Source organism: Nannospalax galili, unplaced genomic scaffold, assembly GCF_000622305.1.
Source record: "Nannospalax galili isolate Female #2095 unplaced genomic scaffold, S.galili_v1.0 scaffold444, whole genome shotgun sequence".
Lineage (NCBI taxonomy): Eukaryota > Metazoa > Chordata > Mammalia > Rodentia > Spalacidae > Nannospalax > Nannospalax galili.
Window position 1 is genome coordinate 2,521,130 of NW_008354022.1, and position 10,281 is coordinate 2,531,410.

Below are 10,281 nucleotides of genomic sequence, written 5' to 3' on the forward strand. Positions count from 1 at the left end.
CCCTGTCTCAAAAAAATTTTAAAAATAAAAAGTAAAAATAAAATAAGGGAGAGACTGACTGAGGAAGACTGGATGTTGATCTCTGACCTCTCTATATATGAGCACATATGTGCACACACCCATATGACTGTGTACATATAACACACACACACATACACACACATACACACACCTGCACAAATACAGACATACAAGGAGACTGCTAAATAAATCAAGAAATAGCACAGTGTGGTTCCCACTAGAAATAGAGCTTAGAACTTAGTGTATCTCTCAAAGAGCCCAGAAGAATATACAATTGTGGGTGATACTCTCTCTACAAAGAGAAAACTCTGCCAGTAAGAGGTGCATCTTACTGCTTCAGAGTGTAAGTCTTTTGCTTCCTTTTTCCGCTTTGTTCTAGTTTCCCTTTTGTTGCTGTGCTAAAATAAAACCAACAGGGGATAAAAGGTTTATTTGGCTTGCACTTCTAGGTCACAGTCTATCACTGAGGGAAAGTCAGGGCAGGAACTCAAGCAGGAACTTGAAGCAGAGACCATGGAGGATGCTGCTTGCTAGCTCCCTCTCAGGCTCAAGCTCATCTAGCTTTCTTACACAGCCCAGGACCACCTGCCTAGGGAATAGTGCTGCCCATGGTAGGCTGGGGCCCCCTGCATCAATTAACAATCAAGACAATTTCCCACAGACCTGGGCACAGGCCAATCTGAACTTGGAAATCCTTCAATTGAGACTCCCTTCATAAATGACTCTAGACTGTGTCAAGTTGACAATAAAAGCTAACTAGGACACAATGCCAATTTCAATGAGTAAAAGTAACTAAATAAACAACATAGACATGGTCCTTGTTGTAATTGGCCAGAGAGGGGAAAGGGCAGAAAGGAATGAAAAAGGAAGTTAAGCAGAAAAGTCTCAGATGCTGATGGATGTTGTGAAGACAAGAAATCAAGTCCAGGGCCCTAAAGTCAGCTAGGGGAGATTTGAAACTGTCTTCTTCAGACTTGTAGAATTTCTGTGGCTTCTGGTATATAAACAGTTTCCAAACTTACCTTGGTCTCACTAAGCTGCACATACTGGCCCTGACTTCAACCATGTGGGCCTTGAAATTGATTCCCCTGCCTCAGCCACTCAGGCTGCTGAGGTTATAAGTTTCAAATACCAGGCCCAGCTTTGGTATCTGTTTTAATATTCTTATTGGTTGGCTGACAAGATGGCTCAGTAGGTAAAGGGGCTTGCTATAGAGCCTGATGGCCTGAATTGGATCCCAGAGACTCACATGGTGGAAGCAGAGAGTTTTCTTCCATAAGTTGCCCTCTGATTGCCACACACAACACATGAATACATATGAGCATATGTGCGTGTGTGCACATGCACACACACACAGAATAAATAAATAAATAAATATATACATACATAAAAAATAAATAAATGTGGTGCTGGAGAGATGGCTCAGCAGTTAAAATCACTGACTTCTCTTGCAGAGGACCAGGTTCGATTCCCAGCACCCACATGGGGGCTATGAACCATCCTTAACTCCAGTTCCAGGAGAATCCGAAGCTTTCTTCTGACCTCCACAGCACTGCACAACATGGGTGCACTCACATACATGCAGGCAATACACACATATACATAAAATAAAATAAAAAATAATAACAAAAAATTAAAATATTAAATTAAATAAATAAATAAATAAATAAATGTAATAAAATAAAAAAATAAGGAACTGGGGAGATGGCTCAGTGGTTAAGAGTGCATACTGCTCTTGCAGAGGACCTGAGTTTAGTTCTCAGCACCCACAGAGGGCAGATCACAACTACTTGTAACTCCAGCTCTAGGAGATCTGATATCCTCTTCTGGCCTCCACAAGTATATACACACTCATGAGTATATACCCATACACAGACTCATACACATATATATTTGAAAGTTATGTAGTATATTTGTTGCTTTGTTGTTCTCAAAGCTGTGACAAAATATCTGAGAGAAATTTAAGGTGAGAAAGATTCATTGTAGCTCATGGTTTGGGAGGGCACAGTCCTTCATGCTAACAATAGCACCAGAGAGTCCATGGTTTTGGGAATAAGTGGGTGGGGTTTGGTACATGGCATCAACCAGGAAACAGAGAAAATGGGACCAGAAGTGGGGTGCACTATACTCCTCAAGACTTATCCTAAACCCAACAATGTGCTTCCTCTAGCAAGGCTCTACCTTTTAAAGGTTCCACAACCTCCCCAAATAGAGCCACAATCTATGGAATAAGTATTCAAACACAAGAGACTATGGGGGACAGTTCACATTCAAAACGTGTGTTACCCAATTGTTCAACCTACATAGTGCTAAATTACTCATCTTCCAAATGAGCAGGTAAGCTCAGCCTCCTGGTTTCTCAGGCTCCCTTGGTGTGATGCTCAGCCACCCTCACCATCACCAAAGCTCCTGTTTCGTCCCTCTACCTCCAGATCCCTTGAAACACTAAGCTCTGCTCATTTCTTCCATTTTTCTTCTTTCTCCCTCTTTTCTCTGTAGCGTGCATGTATGTATATGCTTTTCCATGTATCTGCACACAGGTGTGGGTGCAATGTGCACATGAGTGTGCATAATTGGAGGTTATTACTTGGAATTATCCTTGATTGCTTTCTACCTTTTTCATTGAGGGAGCCTCTCAATCCTACCCTGAGCTCACAGATGGCTACACACACACACACACACACACACACACACACACACACACACACACACATTTTATGTGTATATGTGCACATGTGAGTGTGGGTGCCTATGGAAAGCCCAAAGAGAGCATCAGATCCCTTGGGGTTGGAGTTGCAGGAGGTTGTGAGCTGCCTGATATAGGTACTGGGAACTGAACTTGGGTCCTTGGCAAGAGCAGCCAATGCTCTTAACCACTCAACTGTCTCTCCACCCTCGGTTAGTCTTGCTAGCCAGCTTGTTCTGGAAATCCCTTGTCTCTGCCTTCCTAGGAATTACAAGCAGCTGCCATGCCCACATGATATTTATGTGGGTTTCTGGGGGTACAAACTCCCCAATTTCACTCGTGCAAAGCAAACATTTACCAGCTGAGCCATCTCTCCAGAACCCCATTTTTAACACAGCAAATTTACATAACATAAAATCTATAATCTTGACTGGCTTTATTTATCTTTAATTAAACTTAAATGATTTATCATTATAATCATCATCATCATTATTATTGCTATTATTATTATTGCTTTTCAGTACTTGAGATTAAATCCAGGACCTTGGACATGCTAAGCAAATGCTCTACCACTGAATTATACCCCAGTTCTGACAGGTTAGTTTTTCTGAGACTGTCAGCTACTTGGTGCCAGTTATAAATGTCTAATAAATATAGACATGGCGCTATCTTATTAAATCCATTCATGAGTCTTCTGTGAAGATTTAAGGAGAGAAAGGGTCAGGAGTATGAACTTTTCATAAGACATCTTCCTAGAAGTATGAGAGTTCTCATCTTTGGGGACCCCTTGGCTCCCGTGAGCAGCCCTCTGGCTAGCCACTGCCCTGTGTGCTATGAGGACCTAGTTGTATTCATCCCCCCGATCCCTTTAAGGTGTCCCCTCATCCCCCACACTCGGCAACCTGTAACAGTGGTTGCCACAGACACAGACACTAGACTCAGAGTTACACAGCCTGGGTGACAGGCTCCCTACACAACAGCACGTGGCAAGAGCTGGCAGCCTGCCAGCCCCTGGTTCTTTCTGTTTTGTGTTCCCCACTCTCAACTGTTTATTGTGATAGGTAAACACTTGTTTCGAAAGTTTGCAGGCATACTGTTAAAACACAAGTGTTCTCGACACAGTCAAGCTGGGCTGTCAAATGTTCATCCCTTTGAATGACAAATGCCTGCTCTTGGCTTTCTTGTCTTCCTTTCTGCGTCTCACTTTTACTGTCTTCCCTTTTTAAAATTTTTTTCTGCTTAACCTCCAGCCCTGCAGCCTCGCTCTCTAGTAGGAGTAGGCACAAACTGCTGGAGGGATTATATATGTGTAGTCTTTCTTTAAAAATGTTTTTATTTATTATTTTTATTTTGTGTGTATGAGTGCATTGTCTGCATGTATGTAAGTACACCTGTGTCATGCAGTGCCCAAAGAGATCAAAAGAGGGCATCAGATCCCCTGGAACTGGAGTTCTGGACAGTTGTTAGCTGCCATGTGGATGCTGGGAATCCAACCTGGATCCTCTGCAAGAGCAGCCAATGCTCTTAACTGCTGAGCCCCTCTTCCTTATTTTTTTGAGACAGGATCCTGAAGTATCTCGGGCTGGCCTTTAGCTGTCAATCCTCCTGCCTCTGCCTTTCAGGTACTGTGTTTATAAACTTGTGACAGCATCACCAGATTACAGATTTTAGTCTATTATCTTGTTTAGAAGGGATGGAGCAAGTTGGAATATCCAATTATACTCCCTTTTGTTTAGTTTCTGTTTTTAAGACAGGATCTCATCTAGTCTAGGCTAGCCTCCAAATCACTGTGTAGCAGAGGATAACCCACAACTCCTGACTCTCCTGCCTCTATCTCTTGATTACTGGGTTTCAGGCATGTGCCACCATGCCTGTTTTATGTGGTGCTAGAGATCAAACTCAGGACCTTATGAATACCAGGCATCACTGTGCAAACAGCTCTGCATGGCCTATTCCCATAGGGACTTCTGTTTTGCTTTCAGAGCTGAAAGCTGCTTTGTAAAATGAGTCTCCACAAATGTGTGAGTAGGGACTAATGGTTTGAAGCAATCTAGAGTGTTTTGTGACTGATTTATTTATTTATTTAATGTGTATGAGTGTATTGCCTGCACGTGTGTAAGTGCGCCTGTATCATGTGATGTCCATGGATGTCAGAAGAAGGCATAGGATTCCCCTGCAACTGGAGTTGTGGACAGTTATTAGCTGCCATATGGGTGCTGGGAATTGAACCCATGTCCTCTGCAAGAATAGCTAATGCTCTTAACTGCTGAGCCATCTCTCTAGCCCCGTGTTTTGTTGTTGATTTTTCCACAAAAGAATTGAGATAAACTCATGCTAGGTAGCCCAATCTGACCTCCAACTTTTAATCTTTTGCCTCAGCCTTCCAGGTATAGGGATTACAGATATGTACTGATGTATCTGGCTAATTAATTGTTTTTAAAGTAACCCACTCCCTGGGGACCAATCATCAGTACATGAGTCTTACATTTCATATCTACACCATAACTCTCTGAATAATCATTTTCTATAGAAGGAAGTCAGATGTCTCATTTAGACAGATTTGCTTGAAATACACCCCCAGATGGTCTTCTGTGTGCCTTAAATCCCCACCCTTTGTGTTAATTGCTCAAGATAAGGGTAGCTTTGCTAGACTTTTCCTATTTGTGTTAGTCAGTTTTCTGCCACTGTGACAAAATATCCACAAGCTTCCCCAAAGCAACATGGTCAGGTCTGTCAGAGCAATAACTCACTCTCTGGTACCATTTGCTATCCTAGTTTACTTAATATTGTTGTGATAAAACACTCAGACCAATATCAATTTAGGGAGGAAAGGGTTTATTGCATCGTATGCTTCCAAGTGACAGTCTATCTTTGAGGGAAGTCAGGCATGAATTCAGGGCAGGAACCCAGAGGCAGGACCTGAAGCAGAGATTATGGAGGAATGCTGCTTACTGGTTTGGCTTGCTTCTCTGGTCTGTACTCTGCCTGCTTTCTTGTACCACCCAGACCCACCTGCCCAGAGACACCACCTACAGTGGGCTAGGTCCTCCCACATCATTCAACAACATGAAAATGTCTCACAGACATGGTGACAGGTCAGTCCCATAGAGGAAATCCCCCAACCGAGGTTCCCTTGTGTGTCAGTTGACAGTTGAAGCCAAATACAACAACTTTAGTCAAGAAGGGTTATTCTATTCCGGCTCAAAGTTTTAGAGCTTTCAGTGTAAGCTTGGCTTGATCTATTGCTTTGAGTTTAAGGCGGTCCAGGCTTCATGATGCATGTGGTAGAGGCCGTTCACTTCATGATACACGGGAAGTAGAAAGACAGAGGAAAGATTAGGAGTAGATATTCTTCAAAGGCACAATCCCAGTGACTCATCCTCCAATGGATCCCACTCACCTTCCACAGTTTCTTCTGCTGTCCCTTCAATCATATTAAGCTGATAAGAACAGATACTGTACTTGATAAGAACAGATACTGTACTTGATCTTAGCCAAAGGGCCAAGAATTAATCCTGTTCCATTATAAATCCATCCAAGGAGAACCTGTTGGTGAGGTTGGAGCACTTATGATCCAATCACTTTTTCAAAGCCCCACCTTTTATAGAATCAAATAGTTCATTATTGAACTTCTATCAGTGAATTTAGCTTCAGTCACTACAAATTGATTAATCTTCATTCTTTATGATAGCTTTTGAAGAGAAGGCAGTTCCCAAGTCACAATTCCATTTCTACTTCCCTGGATCAAATATTTCCACACCACTTTGTCATGGTAAGAAACCTTATGCTCTTTGGTACTGACTGCTGCTCGCCGAAGTCCTTCTCAAATTATGGTGTTGAAATTGAAGAGAGTAATATTCCTTACAATTTTTAAATATTTTATTAATTAATTTTATTTTATGTGTACGCGTGTATTGCCTACATGTAGGTAAGTGTACCCGTGTCTTGCAATGTCCGCAGAGGACAGAAGAGGCTGTCAGATCCCCTGGAACTGGAGTTACGGACAGTTGTTAGTTGCCATGTGGGTGCAGGGATTCAAACCTGAGTCCTCTGCAAGAACAACCAGTGTTCTTAACTGCTGATCCATCTCTCCAGCCACTCCTTACAATTTTTTATTGCATTTATTTACTTATGTGTTGGGAGTAGGGAACACACACAAACACACACACACACACACACACACACACACGTGCCTTTGGAAGTCAGAGGACAATTTGGAAGAATTGCTTCCCTCCTTCTACCCTGTAGACCCTGGGATTTAACTCGATTCTGCAGGCTTTAACAACAAGCACTTATACCCACTGAGCTATCTCACTGATCTAATATTCCATGTGTGTGTGTGTGTTTGTGTGTGTGTGTGTGTGTGTGATATGCATGTGTGCATGCATGGCAGCATGTGGTTGGCACGTGTGTGGAGGCTACATGTGTGTGTATGCATGTGGAGGCCTGAAGTTGATGTCAAGTGCCTTCGTCAATCACTGTTCATTTTATTTATTGAGGCAGGGTCTCTTGATGAAGCTCATTGATTTGTGTAGGTAGCCAGCTTCCCCTATGGAACCCCTAATATCCTGGGTCCTGGGCTTACAGATGGTCACCACCCCTGCTCAGTTTTTACAGGAGTACTAAGGATCCAATATCCATTCATCCTGTTTGTATAGCAAGCACTTTCTCCATGGAGTCATCTCTTAAACCCAGTGTTCTGGGTATTGTTGGGCTAATGTGAATAGAGACAGACCACACCATCACTCGTGTATGAATTTTGTTCTGTGAAAGTTTTGCTGTCAGCTGCCTCAGACAATGTGTGGCTTAGATCACTAACATCCACCTGTGTCCAGTTTAAGCTTAGCCCCACTAAATTTTATAAGATGTCATCACTTGATCCAGTCTTTTGAAATAATTTTCCATTTTATTTCACTACAAAGGCTTATCATGGTGGCAATTTTAAAAGTCGTAATAAAGATTATCATTAAAATGAGACAAATGTAAGTCATGATTTTCCCACATGTAATGGATCAGTACTTCACCATGGGTGTTTAATGACAACTGAGTCTTTTATTTCATAAAAATAAATATAAACATTCTGCTGGAAAATAGAGGGAATAAAATAGATTTAACTGAAATTTTAAAAAACATTTTTTTGTACAAAAGCATGTATTGCATGAGTGTGTGCATGTTTGTATGTGAGTGGATGCATATGTATAGAGGCCAGAGGTTGGCTTTGGATGTCTTCTTTATCCACTCTCCAACTTATGTATTGAGGCAGGGTCTCTATTTGAACCTAGAGCTCATTGAGTCAGCTAATCTGGTTAGGTATCTAGACCCTGTCTCTTAATTGCTGGTATTTATAGGAAGGTTGCAATATCCACTCTTTTGTGTGGGTACTGGGCATTTGAATTCCAGTCTTCACCCTTGCATGGCAAGAGCTTTGTCCACTGAGCCATCTCCACAGCCCCTGAAATAAAATCTGTGACTTGTTATTTCAAAATAATGATAGATTCAAAGGAAGTTTGGGACAAAGAAGTCTACGTACCTTTGTGCAGTTTCTCACAGTGTTAACATCTGAGAAAACTATATTAGATATTTTTTAAAACTATGGTATAATTTTGTAAGTAGAAGATTTATATCAGAACAGTTCATAAGCTTTACTCATATCTTACCTGTTTTTTATTTCATTATTTTGAAACAGTGTCTTACTATGAAGTCTAGGCTGGCCTAGAATTCACTATACTGCCCATGTTGGTCTTGAACTCAAAATCTTTCTGTCTCAGCCTCCTGAGGGGTAGGGTCACAGATATGCACCAGTAAACCTGAATTGATTTAACTTGGTGTGTGTGTGTGTGTGTGTGTGTGTGTGTGTGTGAAATCACATGGTTTTTGTGTATCTACTTGCACATACGTCTGCAGGCACTCTCACTTGCACATGTTCTTGTTGGAAGCACTTTGGGTATCTTCTCCTATAGCTGCCCACTTTATTTTTTGAGACAATCTCTCACTGAACCTAGAGCTCATCATTTCAGTTAGGTTGGCTGGCCAGGAAGCTCCCATGACCTGCCTGTCACCACCTCCCTCAGTGCTAGGATTACAGGCATGTCACAGCAACTGGCTTTTATGTGAGTGCTGGTGATCCAAATGCTGGTCCTCATGCTTTCACAGCAAGCTCTTTACCCACTGAGCCATCTCCTCAGCCCAAAGTCAAATGTTTATAATACTTGAAATGAGATCTGCTACAAGCCCTTTTGAGATGCAGCTAGACACACCCACTTTGCTGGTATTATGACATTACTACTATAGAATAAGATCAGCTGTGAGTATCCCAGAGCCCTTACCTAGTTCCGTTATATGTAAAAGGAACACGATTCTATTGAGCCTCGCTTTCCACAGAACTGGGATCATGGCCGAAAGAGTGCTTCATAAAACATGAGCTCTGTCTACAATCTGTCATTATCATTATAAATATTTCTCTCTTAAAAAACACATGCTCCATTGTCATCAAACATAACACATAATACTGTATTTAGCATAAGTGAGCTCATCATCACGCTTGATGGGACTGAAAGAAATTGAGTTTTTTAGCCTGATTTCCTGATTCCTTTCATCTGGTAATTAAAATAAAACATCCAAAAGGAAGGAAAACAAAGAAAGTTCAGGCAAAGTTGAGTGTGAGGCTCTGGTCGAGATGAACGAAGCTTTGGTAGTAGAGGGCTTCTTCTTAGCATTTAAACAGGAATGTGAGGTCAAGTTCAATGCCAACTCCAGGGAGATTAATCAGGAGGGAATCACCCTTACCTACACTGCGTGGCTATGTCTTTCTTATCACATATTCTACCGGAAGTACTCAGAGGCAGGTGGTTTGAATGAGAAATATCCCTTATAGGCTCAAGTATTTGAACACTTGGTCCTCAGTGGTGCTGTTTAGGGGCGGTCATGGAACCTTTAGGAGGTGTGGCCTTGCTGGAGGAAGCACATCACTGGGGGTGGGCTTTGAGGGGTTACAGCCTTGCTCCACTTCCAGTTTTCTCTCCCTGCTTTGTGTTTGCTGCTGAAGATGTGATATTTGAGCTTTGGCTCCTGCCAGCATGCCTGCTGTTGCCTGCCGTGACATGATGGACTAACCCTCTGGAACAGTGAGCCTGAGTAAGCTCTTCCTTCTATAAGTTGCTTTGATCATGGTGCTTTATCACAGCAATACAATGTAACTAACACAGGGGTGGAAGTGGAACTAGGAACTGCTTTCAAGAGAGCAGAGATGGATGTTGACGTTTCTCGTATCAGAAAAGACAGGCTCAATTCCTAATGATGGCCCCCTCGTGTATTTTTGGTAAGTTGGGTCATTGTTGCACTCTAGGGGAGACGCGCAATGGAATATGCATATATGTGCATGTTCATGTGTTAGTGAATGTACATGCACATGTAGGCATGTATATATAGAGGCTGGAGATTAACCTTCAATTTCTTCTCTAGTCACAATCCACTTCATTTCTTGAGACAGGGTCTCTTACCAGCCTGGGGACGATGGCAATGTCAGTGTAGGTATGGAGGTCATTATTTGTTAGCCATATGGAGTTGTGTCCTCT

The 10,281-nt window shown here is 42.1% G+C and overlaps 1 pseudogene; it reads right to left on the bottom strand.

Annotated features, from left to right (window-relative positions):
• Positions 1-6,091: 6,091 nt before the first annotated feature.
• LOC115067376 lies at positions 6,092-6,221 on the bottom strand (annotated as a pseudogene).
• Between the last annotated feature and the right edge of the window lie 4,060 nt (positions 6,222-10,281).